Source organism: Chionomys nivalis, chromosome 14, assembly GCF_950005125.1.
Source record: "Chionomys nivalis chromosome 14, mChiNiv1.1, whole genome shotgun sequence".
NCBI classification, from domain to species: Eukaryota; Metazoa; Chordata; class Mammalia; order Rodentia; family Cricetidae; genus Chionomys; species Chionomys nivalis.
The window spans coordinates 30,030,445-30,049,368 of record NC_080099.1 but is presented as its reverse complement, the minus strand read 5'-3'; positions in this window follow the sequence as shown (position 1 = coordinate 30,049,368).

The window sequence follows — 18,924 nt, the reverse complement described above, 5'->3', positions numbered from 1 at the left end:
TATCAGGCTAGTAAAGCGGCTGAACATATCTGAGTTTTGTACTTTTAGAGCAGTGGTTCTCACCCTGTGGGTCTTGACCCCTGGGGAGGGAGGTCACATATTAGATATTTACATTATGACTCATTACGGTAGGAAATTAAAGTTATGAAGTTGCAATAAAATTTTATGGTTGGGGGTCACCACAGCACGAGGAACTTTATCAAAGGGTCACAGTGTTCAGAAGGTTGAGAACCACTGTTTGAGACTAGGAGTCAGGTTTCTGGACACTATCATTTCCGAATGAAAGGAAGTTTGAGTTACACATTTCCTGAGACGACCTTGACATTTTTACTTCCTGATACGAGAGAATGTATAGTTGTAGGGATGGAGTTTTTTTTTTTTTTTCATTTTTTCTTTTTTAATACACGATTGTCTCTTTGGGTTGGATCACTGGTCCATGACTGGGTTATCGTGAGAGGTTGTCATTCTAAGGGTGACTTCAGGCAAAGGATGTGTGTAATTGAGACTTAGAAAACACTAGCAGTCATCACGCCGTCTGCGCTGATTTCCATGTGACTGTAGACTTCGGGCCCCACAGCCATTTTCATGGCTTCTACGCACAATAACCTTCCTGTAAAGTACCATCCACACATTCATCACCGAACCAAAGCCCTCTGATTTGTGTGTTAACGTCTGAGTTTAAGTAGAAACCCTTATCAAATCCGTTCAGGGCTCCAAAGTCCTTTAGAGACGGTCCCGGCAACCCGGTTGGCAGCGAAGAGCAAAGCCAGAAATACAGTAACTTGTACAAACTAAACCCCCAGGGATATGGCTCCACCTTAGCAAGGAATCCGTATAAGCTGAAACCGACTCCCGAATAAGCCAAGAAAATGAAACTCCTCCAGGAAAGAGATCCTTAGGGTTTGCGGGAGGCAAGTCTGCTGCGCATGCGCACACCGTTCGCCTGCCTGCAGTGTCGGTCCCATCCAAACTATCAACAGTGGAGCTTCTTCCACATCAATTCTGCACCAATGATTAAGAGAAAAGACTGAGGTTTTAATGGGAAAAAGATAATTACAGCTCTAATCGCTAGCCTTATTTACATGCTGACACTGAATTTGCTGTACGTTTCTGGGGCAGAAAATAGAAACAAACTACCAATTTCTGATCTACAGAAATACAGAATATAAAATAATACTTGATCATAATTGTATGTCTTTATATGCTAATATATACAGTACCAATTTGGGAAAACATTAAGCCTAGAAGACAATTTTGAGATCATTTATTTTTGCATCACCCTTGTAGAGGAGAAAACTGTTCCAAAAATAGTTGCTTCTCCTCAGCTCCCTAAAATAGCTTGAGTCTCTCAACAGATCTCAGACTTGTGCATGTGTGTTTGTGTGTGTGCACGCACGTGCACACGCGTGTGTGTTTGTGAGTACATGTGAAATTATCCTATCCTGGAACCATATGATTAAAAGGACTTTAGATTGAATTATTGTCATCTTCTCTTGTATTTCTGATAGAAGACACCTGGGCTGATACAATAGCATTTCTCGGATGTATCTGCTAACAGAGTAAATGTTGTAATCTTATTACTATGATTCCCAGAGCTTAGTTTTTTTTTTTTTTGTCAATATCTTATTATTGACTGTGGCTTCCCTTTATCATTAAACGTAAAATGTGAGAAAGAGAAAATCTTGAATTGCTTGTAAGCAATGAAAACGGTGTGGGTGTGGACAAATGTTGGGGCTCCAGATGACACAACACTTTCTATAAATGCGCAGGAAGTGTTAACCAGACCCGAAATTATATTTAATATTCGGGAATAGAAATTGTTTTCAAAATTAACTATCTAAGCATATTAAGACATGAGAACTTGTACTTAATTAGATAGCTCCTCTAGTCCCTCCCCACCACACACACACTTGGAAATCTCACCATTCACCTGCCATCTGAGGGTAATGATTAACGCTGTCACTTTCAGAAGCTCCTGCCCCAGGCAATAAATTCAAACCAGTTTACCAAGGAGATGAGAGTCAATCAAAGGATGCATGGGAAAGTAAGAATCAAAACAAACAATAAAACAAACAACTGTCTCAGGCACCTAATGGTCAGGCATGATAAAAGCCAAGCCTTTGGCCAGAACACTGTAACACCCTGGCAAACAGATAATCAATCACCTCGCTAAAGCCAGGAAGCAAATATTAGTTAGACGCCGAACAGTAAAGAAAGTCTTCAGACATCTGAGCGGCAGAAAAAAAGTACCAACAAGGTCAAGAAAATGTTAAATAGAAAGAGTATTGAAGATCAGGGAAACTTTGATGCCCTTTTTGTTACAGGGAAATAATAGGGAGGAGACTGCCTTGGGCTTTAAATCAAGGAGTCGCACTCAATAAACTGCTGTGCTTCAGTGAGACGACCCAGAAGAGTTTTACAATAGAGTTGGCTACTGCCATCTTGTGTGTGTGTGTGTGTGTGTGTGTGTGTGTGTGCGCGCGCGCGCATAGGCGCAGCAAGCATATGCCATGACACACACGTGGATTGAGTCCAACCTTGGGTCTCCGCCCACTTTGCCTCAGGCAGGATCTCTTATTCGCCATTGCCTATATCGGGGTGCAGGCCTGTGAACTTTTGGGGATTCTCTTGTTCCCGCTTTCCTTTTAATTTGGGATTGGAGTCTCAGGCCTATCCTATTGAGTACATTATGAGGATTTGAACTCAGGGCCTCCAGCTCACACAGTAAGCATGTTCCCCACTGCTATCTTCGTTCATTCATCCATTCATTCATTAATTCATCCATTCATGCCCCAGCAATGTTTAAGCATGCACGGGCAGGCTGTTTAGAGCAGTTCTCTAGTTGTTCCTCTCCTGAGAAGTCCTAGATGTTTGAATTATCGTCATACCAAGGTTCCACAGTCTTCCTATCTATCCAACATCTTTTGAGTCTTCCTCTTGGCTTCATCCTCCAACCAGTGTTATCTGCAGGTATCTGCCGTCATTCATTCTCATAATGTGACCTAAGTATTTCAAGCACTGTTGCCGTATTCTGTAGTTTACTTCTTTCTGTAGATGGTGATGTTTCTTAATGTTATGGTTGCGCAGCCTATCTCTTTGTGTGATGCTAGAATCCTCCTGCGAATACGGACACTGCTGTCTCCACAGCACCTATCTAGAAAGTTCCTTCTAGCTCCAGCTGAATCACTGGGTTTACCTGTATTCCTCTGTCCACTGTTACCTTTGTCTGATTGTGTAAGATATTGTTCTGCACATTGATTTTGTTTTGTGATAGGGTAAATTTGGTCTTGTTTTTCTCCTCATCAATGCTGAAAGTGGTGCCCCACTTTCTTCCAACTTGTATAGTTGCAGAGAAGAGATCTGCCCCTCAGTCTTGCTGTGTTTCTTTGTCGCTCTTTTTGTCTCTGGCTGCTCAGTGGGTTTCCCGGGCTGGCTGGATTTTTAAGCAATTAGATGTTCATGTGTCTTCGTGGGGTTTTCTTTCGACTTCATATTTCTCAGTGTTAATTGATCTTTCAGATCTGGGAGTTTGTAGTTTGCAACAGACCCGGATAATTATGCATTTTAATATTTTCACATCACCCTTCCCAAGACTATATTTACACACACATCAGCATATTGCTATTGTGTGATGTATCCCGAGGCTGTGTTTATTTCTCTCTAGTCTTTTGCTTTTTTCACCTCTGTTTATTTCGAGTAGTTATTATTTGATTTTAAATTCTTGTCTTCTACAGTGTCTAACCAGTTGTGAATCCCTTCCTATGAATTTTTCACTATACTAAGATTTTAAATCCCTACTTGAGCCTTTTATCAAACATAGATTTCTATGGGACTGAACACAGTTGCAAGTGTTTCTCGGCTAATTTGACAATTGTGCCCATTTCTGTCCTTCGTATTTCTAATCACCATACAACGTGACAGGTTTTCTTATGGCACTATCACACATACTTCATTTTGTTCTTTCCCAGCCCCTGCCTCCTCTCCCCATTTCTCTGCACTTCCTGACCACTTGTCTGTTCTCTCTCATTTCTATTTTTCAAGTCATGTGTGGTCTATAAAACCCTCTCAAGCCCTAGTCTTCCCCTCTTTCATGGGTCGCTTTCAGTGTCCTGACCTTTGCCCGCACCCACTCCTGGTGAATACATGTGTATAAAACTTAGAAAGTAGCATGTGCTTGAGATACTGCCTGTAGTATTTGCTTAGCTCACAATACCACATTCCAGTTATATCCATTCTCGTACAGCTTTCAGAATTTCATTTTTCTTTGCCACAATGAAATTTTACCATGTGATTGTAATATGTTTTTATTATCTATTCGTCTGTTGATGGACATTGAGACTGATTCTGCTTTCTTGCTGTCATAAATAGAGTAGAAATAAACCTGAATGTGCACATATCTTGGTGGTAGAATACAAAGTCCTTTGTGTATATATATATATATATATATATATATATATATATATATATATATATGTGTGTGTGTGTGTATGTACGTAGATATGCTTATACATACATTTTACATATATGTACATAGATATATTTATAGACAAACAAGCAGATAGACAGATAGAAGACAAGCAGGCAGGCAGGCAGGTAGGCAGAAAGCTAGACAGACAGACAGACAGACAGACAGACAGATAGAAAGACAGACAGACTGCCAGCGTTTGTTATTATTTATTTTCTGGATGATAGTGTCTGGACCAACCTAAAATTTTAAAGAAGTTTATTTCATTTTCCTAATGAATAAAGACGTTGAGCACTTTTCTAAATATTCACAAGCCATTTTCATGTCTTTCTTTGAGAGTTTTTCATTTATCTCATTGGACCATTCACTGATGGTAGTGGGTTTACTCTTTAACCCCTACAGTGTTTTGTACCTTCTAGATAGTATCTCTTTGTCTAAGTACAGATGCCAAAGATTTTTTTCCTATTCTGTAGGTTGTCTTTTCACTCTGTTGAGAGGTTTTTATTTCTTTTTGGAATTTTTGATTCCTTGAAACCCCATTGTTCAATTTCTGGGCTGTTTCTTGTGCTAGGAAGATGCTATTCCCGAAAGTTCTGTGTCCTAGGGTGTTTTCCCTCAGCAGTCTCAACATCTAGGCTTTAAACTGAGCTCTTTGATTCACTTTTAACTGACCATTATGAACAAAGAGCTATGGATCAAATTTAATTATTCTACAGGTGAATTTCCAGTTTTGCTGGCATTATTAAATGAACAAGCTGTTTTTGATAGCCTTGTGAAAATTAAGTATGTCAGCTGTGCAATCACTTAATTGCCTTTATGAAAATCACTTCAACTTAGACAATGGCCAACTTAGCAACAGTCAGTAAGAGCTACCCTAATGGATTTCTCTACCATCTGACTTACACAAGCCCTGAAGTTCTAGGCCAGAGGAATCGTAAACACCAACCCTTTGTTTTACCTTAGAAAGTACAGCTTGGAGCTTGCCGTATGATTTATGTTATAAATATGGAAACATCTTATCTGTCATACACTTTAAATGGCCAAGGAAATTTCTTATTGCTTCAAACATTTTCAGGAGATCCTTTGTTTGAGCATCTAAAACCATCTGCTGTTTTGTCCTCTGGTGTCTACTAGGCAGCACTTATACCTAGGCAACTCTGAACACATACCATTGATGTCTTGGTTTTCCTTATGCTCTGTAACCTTTCCTAGAGTGGCTAACCTTGAATACCAAAATTATCAATAGGGAAATCTTGATTCTTCTTCATTCTTCATTTTCATTTGTCTTTCACTTTATGACCTAAGCTTAGGGTCAGACATTAGAAAACCAGTCAGTTGCAAGTGTGTTAGGTGGTAAAGCAGCCACCATACCGTTAGTAGCCTCTTCCTTTCCCAGAGCTCACTTCCTGGTCTGAGTCTTTAAAGCGAAAACACTTAGGAAAAACTTGGAGGACAAAATGCATTTCAGCTAAGGTAGCATGGTGTGCTGAGCTTCAAGACGTGGAGATTAAAGCACACATCATCTTTCTCCCTCACAAAGCTGTCCTACTTGTCATTTTAGGAAGCTGGCCTATGAAGTATGTGCTTTGATCATTTGTAATAGATTCTTTTTGATTGGCTGTCAATGTGAAAATTAAAACATCTTGTTTAGAAAGTACAACAGCAACTTTGGTAAATGAAAATTAACCATTTGTTCCAAAACTAAAGGTAGCACAGTCTAAAAATATTAATCAACAGTCTAGAAAAATAGCCTGCCTGTCTGCTTGTTTTTGTTAGAAATCATGTCTTAGCATTTAACTTCTGGTAAACTATCTTTAATACCATGATGTTCCTTTATGTATTGATCAAGGATTGGCTACAATATACCAGTGTAGTAAATGTAGTAAACAATTAAGGAAAATTCCATTCTTAAAGAAATTGTGTTCGCATATTTAAATATGGATTCTGAAGGAGACAGTTGAACACAGAAACCAAAAAGGATTGATTGTTTTCATCACTTCAGAGTCTTCCTAGTAATAGTTTTCCAGACTCCCTATGTGATGTTTCATGAGTGTCAAGAATAAATCAAAAAAAATATCTTAGTCACATGTCCATCCCAAGTGCCTAGTCTGTCTGTGATGATTCATGTACTAGTCTTTCCTCTCCTGAAGAATATGTTAGAGGCTTCTTTAATGGCAATCAATTTTGTCACCTACACTTAGTAAAGAGGCACAGAAGGTTTCATCAGATGCAGCATCAACAAATGACAACGAAAAAGGAAAGGCCAGTCATGTGTGAGGCACAGACATTTGTGGCAGGAAAACTCTAACAAGAATGTATACCATGTCTTTAAAGACTTTCTTGATTCTTTTTGATAGTTATCGGGCTGACAAAACTTTCCAGCCTCAAAGAGCTTCATCAAAGGTAGGCAATTTGTCAACACAAGGCAAAAATGTATGCATTTGCCAAGATTCTTCCTCCTTCTGTATAGTGTAATATCAGTGTAAGAAAGTTAATCAGAAGTGAAATTGTGAGGTGGGTGCTCATTGGCTAAAGGCAGGTCCTGTGAGTGGGATGGCTGCAGAACTAGTCAAGGAAACAAAGGAGGTAATACGTTTTGAAGATAGAAAAACCAAAGAGAGAAGGAAGGGGAGAAAAGAAAGAACAAAGGAAGGAAGAAAGAAAGAAGGAGGGAGGGAAGGAAAAGAAAGAAAGAAATGAAGGAAGAAAGGAAGGAAGGGAGAGAGAGACAGAAAGAAGAAAGAAAGGAAGAAAGAAAGAAAGAAAGAAAGAAAGAAAGAAAGAAAGAAAGAAAGAAAGAAAGGAGGACAAGAAGTGCTGGAAACAGTATACTACATGAAGGATAGGGAAAACTTAATTGACATCTTCAATGCATGTCTCTCAGTTATGGGCAGTAATCTAGCTAACAAAAATCCCAATAAGTCCATCATAGCAGCAGAGTGGTCTTCTGAACTCTGCAGGAGACATCCACTTTTGTTGGGATCTAAAATCCAGCCTAAGGTTCTTACTGATCTGCAAGTGATTCCTCTGCTCCGAAGAAATAACTGACTTTGGATGTTTTCCAGTTCTCGGAACTCAGGAAACCACATACACTGTTAAATGAAGAAAGTCCATGAGAATTAAGGACAAAGTCTGGTTACCAATATTAAAATTACAGGAATTTTTACTGTGTAATAAAGGGGGAAAGACCCTGAAAATTAATTTCATAAAGTAATAAAACTTACTAAATCTTCAAGAATGTGCGGGCATCCAGTTTCAAGAAGTTCAAGAGAACCTAACTAAATCCAACAAAACCAGGCTTTGACCAAGGCATATTAAGTTAGACAGAAAGAGAATCCTAAAAGCACCAAGAGAAGGGTAGCAACGTATATGTTATGAGAGGATTTCTAAGCAGGACCCTAAAGGCAAAATGAGAAAAAGCATTCAGTGCTGAAAGTAAGATGTTGCCAACTGATAATACTATCATCAGTAAACTTTTCACTGAAAGTGGAAGGAAAATTACTTCCCTGGTAAGCAGAAAGGAAGGGAACTGATCACCATTAGTCAAGTCCTATAAGGAAACTTACGAATGTCCTACAATATAAAAGAAAGGATGATAAATACCATCTTAAAGTCACAGGAATATGTAAAATTTGCTTGAAGAACATGTATATAAACATAAAATGAAGAGAATTAAGCCTCAGCGTGAGAGAAAACAACAGTCACAAAAATACATAATAAAAAAGTAGAAAACCAAAATATGCAAAACAAGTAAAATTGAATTAACAAAATGCAAGAAGGAAGTTTGTTCTTATGAATAATAATTTTGCATGTCACTGGATCAAGTTAATTAACCAGTTGAGTGGATAAAAGAATAAGACTCAACTCTTTAACTCTTTACTGCCTATATGAAACTCTTGAAAAAGAGACGAGATGAAAAATACTGTTTTGCAAATAGAAACCTAAAACAATGAAGAGTGTCTTAGGGTTTCTCTTGCTGTGGAGAGACAGCATGACTGCAGAAACCCTTAGAAAGGAAAAAATTTAGTTGGGGTGATTTGCTTTTTCAAAAGTTTAGTCCATTATCATCATGGAGCAACACTGATGACATGCGGGCAGACATGGTACTAAAAGGTAGCCAAATGTCCTACATATTGACTTGCAGGCAACAGGAAGTGATCTGACATACTGGGTGTAGCTTGGCATATATGAGACCTCAAAGCCCACCTCCTCAGTGATAAACCTCTTCCAACAAGGCCACACCTCCTAATAGTATCATTCCCTTTGGGGGCCATTTTTCTTTCAAACCACCACAAAGAGGAAAGACTTTAAATAAAAGGAAGTAGAAATAGATGAGGCCATTGTATGTTGATGAAAGAATCAGCTATTAAGAAGATAGGAAAGTGAGAAGCATTCACACCCAACATGGTACCATTCAAATCCAAAAAGTAAATTTTATTACATGTAAAGAGATAAATGCCTCTTTGTAAGTAACCGAGATACCTCAACATCTACTTTCTTTTATGGGCTGACCTTTGAGACAGATTTCAAAAAGAAACATCTGTGTTAAGCTATACCATAGAGAAAACAGATGAGCAGACATTTGCAAACCATTTCATCCAGCAACAGCAAAATTCACATTCTTCTCAACACCCATGGAACATTGCTTAGGACAGAGATGATATTAGGCTACATACCAAATCTCAAAACATTTTAAAGCACTGAAATTGCATTATGTATTTTCATGGAACACAATAGAATAAATAATATGGAAAATAGAAAGCATAGAAGTTCATAGAAATCACATTTCTTAAATAACCAATGAGTAATGGAAGGAATTAAAACAGAAATTGACTCTTTTTTATAGGCACTAATGAAGTGACAATACAGTATTCACTAAATGTTCTGTAACCTCTTTCAAACAAAGCAATCAAATGGAGACCAAATGTTCAAATACATGCACCCATGGGGGTCATTTCTCATTCAAACCATCACAGAAGTCAAAAATAAATAAAAGCAAATAAGTGCACATAGATTGAAGGGTTCTGGTTCTTCTTTAGTGCTGGAAGGATGTTAGAAATAGTTGTAGGTAATCATATTTCATATTTGCTTAAAATTATGTATAATACACACTTAAATGAAGTTGTGGCACTTAGGATAATAATGCATTCCAAAAAAAAAAAGCAAGTCTATCGAACAAAAACTCCAGTATCCTGAATAAAAACCTCTTAAGTTATGTGTCAGGGAAATCTAGGAGACTCCTGGAGCAGTGTCATTTGCTGTTGTCCTTGCTTGCCTCTAGAAGTGGAAGGTAGGTCCTTATTGCTGGAAATACCATGCCCTTTGGTCACAGGACTTGAAGAATCTGAACTCGATCAAAAACCTCCTCCCTGAGAGGTACCCTTCGTCTTACCAGAAGGTGCTGTAGAAGATTCTAAGGGAGGAAAGCAACCAACAGCCCTTCCTGGCTGTGGTGGCTATAAGCCACACTCATCAGCAAGGCAATGCAGCCATACAGAAGCAAAAGAAGCCCTTCTGGCTGTCGATAACCAACAGCTGTCTAATTAGACTTAAGGCCCATTCAACAGGAGTGAAATTCTTCCTGGTACTGGAGATTGAGGCTAGATCTTCTATGTCTACATTTTAAGCTGATTACACAAGGCGGTCACCTCCATTGGGTCCCATAGTACTCTTTGGTATATTGAAGGACATTGGACAGCTAGTTAATGAACCAAATTTTCTGAGGATTTTTCACAAAATATTAAATATATTATTTTCTCCTGAAAAAGGTTTCTTTAATTTTTTTTTGTTTTGATTGAACTATATATTTTTTCCATGCCCCTCCCTTCCTCCCCCTCCCTCTTGAGCCCTCTCCCACGATCCCCATGCTCCTAATTTACACAGGAGATCTTGTCTTTTTCTACTTCCCATGTAGATTAGGAGACATATGTGTCTCTGTAGAATCATCTTTGCTGTATAGATTCTCTGGGATTGTGAATTGTAGGCTGGAATTTTGTTTGTTTTGCTTTATGTCTAAAAGCCACTTATGAGTGAGTACATATTATATATGTCTTCCTGAATCTGGGATACCTTACTCAATATGATGCTTTCTAGATCTGTCCATTTACCTGCAAATTTCAAGATGTCATTATTTTTTCCACTGCGTAGTACTCCATTTTGTAAATGTACCACATCTCCTTTATCCACTCTTCAGGCGAGGAACATTTAAGTTGTTTTCAGGTTCTGGCTATGAACATAGTTGATTGAGCACATGTTCTTGTGGTATGATTGAATATCCTTTGGGTATATTTCTGGGTCTTGATGTAGGTTGTTTACTAATTTTATGAGAAATCATACGGATTTCCAAAGTGACTGTACAAGATTGAACTCCCACCAGCAATGGAGGAGTGTTCCCTTTACCCCACAACCTCTCCATCATAAGTTGTCATCAGTGTTTTTGATCTTGGTCATTTTTACAGATGTAAGATGGACTCTCAGGGTTGCTTTGATTTGCGTTGCTCTGATGACTAAGGATGTTGATCATTTCAGTAAGTGTCTTTCAGCCATTTTAGATTCCTCTGTTGAGAGTTCTCTGTTTAGGTCTGTACCCCATTTTTTGTTGGATTATTTGTTCTTTTGATGACCAATTTCTTGATTTCTATATATTTTTTGGACATGGGGTTGGTGAAGATCTTTTCCCATTCTGTAGGCTGTCATTTTGTCTTGTTGATTGTATCCTTTGCTTTACAGAAGCTTCTCAGTTTTAGGAGATCCCATTTATTAATTGTTTCTCTCAGTGTCTGTGCTCCTGGGGTTATATTTAAGAAGTGATCTCCTGTGCCAGTGCATTCAAGTGTACTTCCCACTTTCTCTTCTATGAGATTCAGTGTGGTTGGTTTTATGTTGAGGTCTTTGATGCATTTGGACTTGAGTTTTGTGCATGGCAATAGATATGGATCTATTTTCATTCTTCTACGTGTTGATATCTAGTATGCCAGCACCATTTGTTAAATATGCTTTCTTTTTTCCATTTTATATTTTTTGCTTCTTTGTCAAACATCAGGTGTTCATAGGTGTGTGGATTGATATCTGGGTCTTGATTTGGTTCCATTGGTTCTCCTGTCTCTTTTTTCTGTCAATACCAGGCTGTTTTCAGTGCTGTAGCTCTGTAGTAGAGTTTGACATCAGGAATTGTGATACCTCCAGAAATTCCTTTATTATACAGGATTGTTTTGGCTATCCTGGTTTTTTTTTTGTTTGTTTGTTTTGTTTTGTTTGTTTGTTTGTTTTTTACTTTTACAAATGAAGTTGAGTATTGTTCTTTCAAGGTCTGTGAAAATTTTTGATGGGATTTTGATGGGCATTGCACTGAATCTGTAGATTGCTTTTGGTAAAATTGCCACTTTTACTATGTTAATTCTGCTTACCCAAGAACGTGGGAGATCTTTCTATTTTCTGGTGTCTTCTTCAATTTCTTTCTTCAAAAATTTAAAGTTCTTGTCATACATGTCTTCCACTTGTTTGGTTAGAGTTTCTCCAAGATATTTTATGTTATTTGTGGCTATTGTGAAGGGTGATGTTTCTCTGATTTCTTTCTCAGCTCATTTATCATCAGTGTAAAGGAGGACTACTGATTTTTTTTTCAGTTAATCTTGTATCCTGCTACATTACTGAAGGTGTTTATGAGTTGTAGAAGTTCCTTGGTAGAATTTTTGGGGTCACTTATGTAAATCATCATATCATCAACAAATAGTGAGAGTTTGACTTCCTTTCCCATTTATATCCTCTTGATCTCCTTTTAGTGTCTTATTGCTATAGCTAGAACACCAAGTACTATATTGAGTAGATATGGAGAGAGTGGACAACCTTGTCTTGTTCCTGATTTCAGTGGGACAGTTTTTAGTTTCTCTCCATTTAGTTTGATGTTGGCTGTTGGCTTGCTGTATATTGCCTTTATTATGTTTATATATGTTTCTTGGATCCCTGCTCTCTCCAAGACCTTTATCATGAAGGGATGTTGTATTTTGTTGAAGTCTTTTTTATCATCTAATGAGATGATCATGTGTTTTTTTCCAGTTTATTTATATTATGGAATACATTGACAGATATTCTTATGTTGAACCATCCCTGCTTTTCTGGGTTGAAGCCTACTTGGTCATGTTGGATGATTTTTCTGATGTGTTCTTGGATTCTGTTTGCCAGTATTTTATTAAGTAATTTTGTATCAATGTTCATGAGTGAGATTGGTCTGTACTTCTCTTTATTTTGTAATGTCTTTGTGTGGTTTGGGTATCAGGGTAATTGTTGTTTCATAAAAAAAAGTTTAGCAATATTCCTTCTGTTTCTATTATGTGGAACAATTTCAGAAGTGTTGGTATTAGTTCTTTGAAAATCTTGTAGAATTCTGCGCTGAAACCGTCTTGTCCTGGGCTTTTTTTTTTTTTTTTTTTTTTTTTTTGGTTGGGAGACTTTTGATGACTGTTTTTATTTCTTTAGCAGATGTAAATTTATTTAACTTGCTTATCTGGTCTTTATTAAATTTTGGTAAGTGATATTTATCCAGAAAATTGTCCATTTCTTTTAAGTTTTCTAATTTTGTGGAGTACAGGTTTTTGAAGGATGACCTGATGATTCTCTGAATTTCTTTCTTGTCTGTTATGTCCCCCTTTTCATTTTTGACTTTGTTAATTTGGATATTCTCTCTCTCTGCTTGTGGTTAGTTTGGATAAAGGATCGTCTATTTTGTTGATTGTTCTCAAAGAACCAACTCTTTGTCTCATTGATCCTTTTATTGTTTTCTTTATTTCTGTTTTGTTGATTTCAGCTCTCAATTTGATTATTTCCTGTAGTCTAGTCCTCCTGAGTGAGTTTGCTTCCTTTTGTCCTAAAATTTTCAGGTGTTCTGTTAACTCACTACTATGGAATTTTTTCAGCTGCTATATGTAGGCATTTAGTGCTGTGAACTTTCCTGTTAACACTGCTTTCATAGTGTCCCATAAATTTGGGTATGTTGTGTAGTCAATTTCATTGAATTTTAGGAAGTCTTTAATTTCTTCATTGGCGATACAGGTGAGCATTGTTTAATTTCCATGTGTTTGTGGGATTTTCTGAAATTAGTGTTGCTGTTGAATTCTAATTTTAAGTCATGGTGATATATTAAGATACATGCGGTTATTCCAAGTTTTTGTATCTATTGAGGTTTGCTTTGTTGCCTAGTATGTGGTCAATCTTTAAGAAGGTTACGTGAGGTGCTGAGAAGAAGGTATATTCTTTTATGTTTGGATGGAATGTTCTATAGATATCTGTTAAATCCATTTGAGTCATAACATCTGCTAGTTCCCTTATTTTTCTTTTAAGTTTCTGTCTGTCAGACCTGTCCAATGGTGAGAGTGGGGTGTTGAAGTCTCTCACTATTAGTGTACAGGGATTATTGCTGTGATTTGAGTTTTAGTAATGTTTCTTTTACATATGAAGGTACCCTGGTATTTGGGGCATAGACATTCAGTATTGAAAATTCCTTTTGATGAATTTTTCCTGTTACTAATATAAAATGTACTTCTTTGTCTCTTTTGATTGATTTTAGTTTTAAGTCTATTTTGTTAGATGTTTGGATATCTTGTTTCTTAGGTCCATTTGATTGGGAAAATCTTTTCCCAAACTTTTACTCTGAGGCAAGGTCTGTCTTTGAGATTGAGGTGTGTTTCTTGTATGCAGCAGAAGAATAGATTCTTTTTTTTGTACCAACCTGCATGTCTGTGTCTTTCTATAGGTAAGTTCAGTCCAGTTATATTAAGGAATATTAATGACCAGTGATTGCTAGTTCCTGTTATTTTTGTTTCCATTGTTGGTCATGGTTTTTTTTGTTGTTGTTGTTTTTTTTTTTTTTTTTTTTGGATTTTCGAGACAGGGTTTCTCTGTGGTTTTGGAGTCTGTCCTGGAGCTAACTCTTGTAGACCAGGCTGGTCTCGAACTCACAGAGATCCGCCTGCCTCTGCCTCCCAAGTGCTGGGATTAAAGGCGTGCACCACCACCGCCCGGCTGGTAATGTTATTGTATGTGTTTTTCCCTTATTTAGGATCTGCTGCTGTGAAATCATCTATTGTTTGTGTTTTTGTGGATGTAGCTAACTTCCTTGAGTTGGAGTTTTCCTTCTAGTACTTTGTGTGGGACTGTGTTCGTGGGGCTAGGTACTGGTTAAATCTGGTTCTGTCATGGAATATCTTGTTTTGTCTGCCTATGGTGATTGAAAGTTTTGCTCTGTATAGTAGTCTGAGCTGACATCTGTGGTATCTTAATGTCTGCATAACACTTGACCAGGACCTTCTGGCTTTCGTTGTTTCCACTAAGAAGTCAGGTATAATTCTGATAGGTCTGCCTTTATATGTTACTTGACCTTTTCCCTTTGCAGCTCTTAATAGTCTTTCTTTATTCTGTATATTTAGTGTATTGATTGTTATGTGGCAAGGAGACTTTTTAATTTTTTGATCCAGTCTATTTGGTATTCTGTAAACATCTTGTACCTTCATAGGCATATCTTTCTTTAGGTTAGGAAAGCTTTCTTTTATGATTTTGTTGAATATATTTTCTGTGCTCTTGAGTTAAACTTCTTCTCCTTCTTCTATACCTACTGTTCTTAGGTTTGGTCTTTTCATGGTGTCCAATATTTTCTGGATATGTTTTGTTAAACTTTGGTTAGATTCAATGTTTTCTTAGACTGATGAGTCTATTTCCTCTATTGTATCTTCAGCACTTAATATTCTCTCCTCCATCTTTTGTATTCTGCTGTTTATGCTTGCATTTGTGGTTCCTGATCATTTTCTCATATTTTCTGTTTTAAGAATTCCCTTGGTTTGTATTTTCTTTATTATCTCTATTTCAGTTTTAAAGTTTTGAATCATTTCTTTCATCTGTTTTATTGCTTTTTCTTGGTTTTCATTAAGGGATTTCTTGATTTCTTCCAATTTTTTGTTTGTCTTTTCTTCCATTTATTTGAGGGAATTTTTCATTTTCTCTTTAAAGGCCTCAAACAATCCCCTGAAGTTATTTTTTTAGGTCATTTTCTTCTGCTTCTTCTATAGTGGGGTTCATGTCTTGTTGTTGTAGAGTCATTGTTTTGTTTTGTTTTTTTTTTTTTGGTGTTGTGTTGATCTTTGTGGTGTTGAATATGTTCTTACCTTGTCTACCCATCTTTTCTTCTGATTGGTGTAGTTGGGAGTGTGTCTTTGGTGATCAATCATCCAGGTGCTAATGGTTCTAAGGCTCAGATGGTTGCTCCTCGTGGTGTAGTCAGGGTCACCTTTCCAGTCACCCCGGAGGTCACATGGCATTCCCAGAGGTGGCTCAGAGCTCCTGGGTGTCGCTCTGTAATCCCAGAGGTTGTTTGGGCCTGCTCCCACAGAGGTGGCTTGCTCAGGCCTGATCCTACAGAGGTGTCTTGATTGAATCTGGTCCTGCAGATGTCCTGAGGAGGTCTCTGCCTTGCCCAGTCTTGCAGTGGTCCCTGGCTTGGACCTGCTCCCTTGACAGTTGCTCCCTGGTACCTGCTCCTGCAAAGGTCTCTTGCTCTGGCCTGCTCTGGTAGAGGTTGCTGGCTCAGGCCTGCTCCCACAGAGATCAGAGTTCTCTTGCTTGGGCCTCCTCCTGCTGAGTTTGTTGGCTTGGGCAGAATTTAGTGGTGATCCACAGTCCTCTGTGTGTGTGGGTAACTGGAACTGAATCCAGCAGCCAAGGGCCTTCCTGAAATATGATTTTAAGGGAAAAGAATGTAATACGATGTCAAGCATTTGCCATTTTATTAACTTGACCACAAAAACTCGTAACATTTACCATTTTGGAATTCAAATGTCATCATGGCATTCTCTGATTACTGTTGACTTACAATATTTGCAGGACTGAAACACAGAAGAGGAACACACACACACACACACACACACCCATACAAAGGCACACACACATACACACAAACTACCAAAATCACTTACATTTTAGTGAGAAGTACAAAACTCTTGGTCAGAAACCACATTTATTTTGTGAACTCATTCCACAAAATCACATGCATTTCAATTATTATAGATCTCCTGATATGACTAAGTTTTCATTTTCTCTTATACTTTGCTGCAAAGATTATAGCTATTGCATAATTGCCTGTTATGTATTATGCTTTCTAAACCATGTGGTATATTTTTCCTAAATGATGTTTAGAAAAGTAGTGGTTAAGCTGTCACAATACAGCTTGACATTTTCAAACAACTGGTTAGACTGAAGAGCTCAGATGTTTGGAAATGAACTATGAAATAATGTTAGGGAAATTTTTACCTCCCTTCTACATTTAGTGATAGAAACTAGTTCAGGTGAACTATTTATCAAGTATTTTTTTTGTTTCAAATCACCCATGTTCAAATTTATATTCTCACAGATATGAGAATTGTAAGGGATATATCTGAAACACTTGTTTTTCATGCACATGAGACCTACTAAAGAAAGCTCACGTAAGGCAGCAAATTGACTCGAGAGACTGGAGACTCCCTTGAGATTTTGTGTTGACTGAGTGAAAGGAGCAACCAAGCAAAAGCACCATCGTTGGTTTCCCATTTGTCTTTGGAAGAAGGAGGATTAGTAAATCCTTCCTTTTTCTTTTCTGTGACTAGGTTTCAATTCTACTCACACATCCATGCCAAGTCAATTGTTCTCCAAGGTTTTTCAAAATAATGTATGAAATATTTATTGTAGTAGAATGTTTTCCTTCTCTGTCCCAGAAAGCTTAAAGTGACCAAATAAAACTCATCATTCAGATACAAGCCATTTCGAACAGGCCATAAAAATGACTGATTCTATTAACCATTGAATCAATAAAGTAGAGTCTCCTTTAGCTCCATGGGAATTACATGATAGCGTTTTCCTTTTCATCAATAACTCTGAATACATCTGTGTTAATAAATGCCTCATATTTCTCACCACAACCTGTCAGAAGGGGAGGAGAGTCCCAGCCCCCTGATTTTATTCACTAAGAGACTCAATGGACAAAGACTATGAAATCTTCCCCAGAGGCAAAGAAGGTCTATGTTTTACCCATTCCCTTTTAAAGCAATTTTTGAGCTGAAATTCTTAATATGGGTGGTATGCAATTCATTAATTTGGCACTATCATGAATATTATGGGTATTCGAAGAGAACTTTATCTATTCTATGATGTCATGATTTTAGTGTGCCCCCTACAAATTTAAGTGTTGAAATTTAATAACAAATGTAGAGATAAGACTTTTAGGAGGTGAATTGGCCACAAAGACTCTTCCCTCCCAAATGGAAGGTTGTTAAAAAATAACAACAACAACAACAAACCCAAACCAAAAAAAAACCCCAAAAAACAAAAACAAAAAGCTCTGTCAACAGTCAACCAGTCTGTTGTTTCAGCTTCAGCTGTGCCAGGGCACAGCATCCTCCTCTTGGTGGAATTCAGCCATGAGGTGCCATCTCGGAAGTGACTGTTTGTCCTTCACTAGAGATCTAACACTAGCAGCTGGATTTTGGACTTTTCAGCCCCTAGACCTGTGACAAAAGGATTCTGTTCTTTCTGGATCGTTGATAGAGGTTTCTGTCCCACCAGGTCCCACAGCCATTTAGTCCCAAATAAACACACAGAAGTCTACATTAATTACAAACTGATTGGCCCAATAGCTCAGGCTTTTTATTAATTAATTCTTATAACTTATATCAGTCCGTAATTCTTGTCTGTGTCAGCCATGTGGCTTGGTACCTTTTTTGGTGCTGTAGTCGCATCTTCCTTGCTCTGTGTCTGGCTTCCTTTGCGTTTGGGTGACGAGTGCAGACTGAAACTTTCCTCTTCCCAGAATTCTTGTTGCCACGCCTCTACTTCCTGCCTGGCTACTGGCCAATCAGCATTTTATTAAAAATAATACAAGTGACAAGATAAAAGACCATTGTCCCACAGCACTGGATGACCTACTTTGTGATATTTTGCTGTCACTAATGGACAAGACATCTGAATAGTCTCCTAAAGTTTCCTTCAAAGTACTTCATAATTTTGAGTTCCACATTTGCAACTTTGGCTACCTCAAAATTAACGTCTGTGGATGGACAGAGTAGAGGTCATTCATCTCTCCTTGTGCCAGAAGCACCCATGGAAAGGGCATTACTGTCCATTATGGATTTTCCTGTATCTTAATCAAAACTCAGTTTGGGGTGCATACATACATGTAGAGGTGTATTTTCAGAATTTTATATCCTTTTCCTTGATCTAATGTGGTGTGAAAGCACAGTTTCTGGATTGCTGTAGCTTTGTAAAAGGTCTTGATGTCATGTAAATCTTTTAAATTGTGTTTGGCATATTATACTTCCTTTTCATTTCATTTTAAATTTTGTTTTTGTTTATTTGTATGTGGGTGTGGTGCATGCCTTTGTGTGTGTGTGTGTGTGTACACATGTGGAAACTAGAAGCTGATGTTTGGTGTTAACTCTATCACA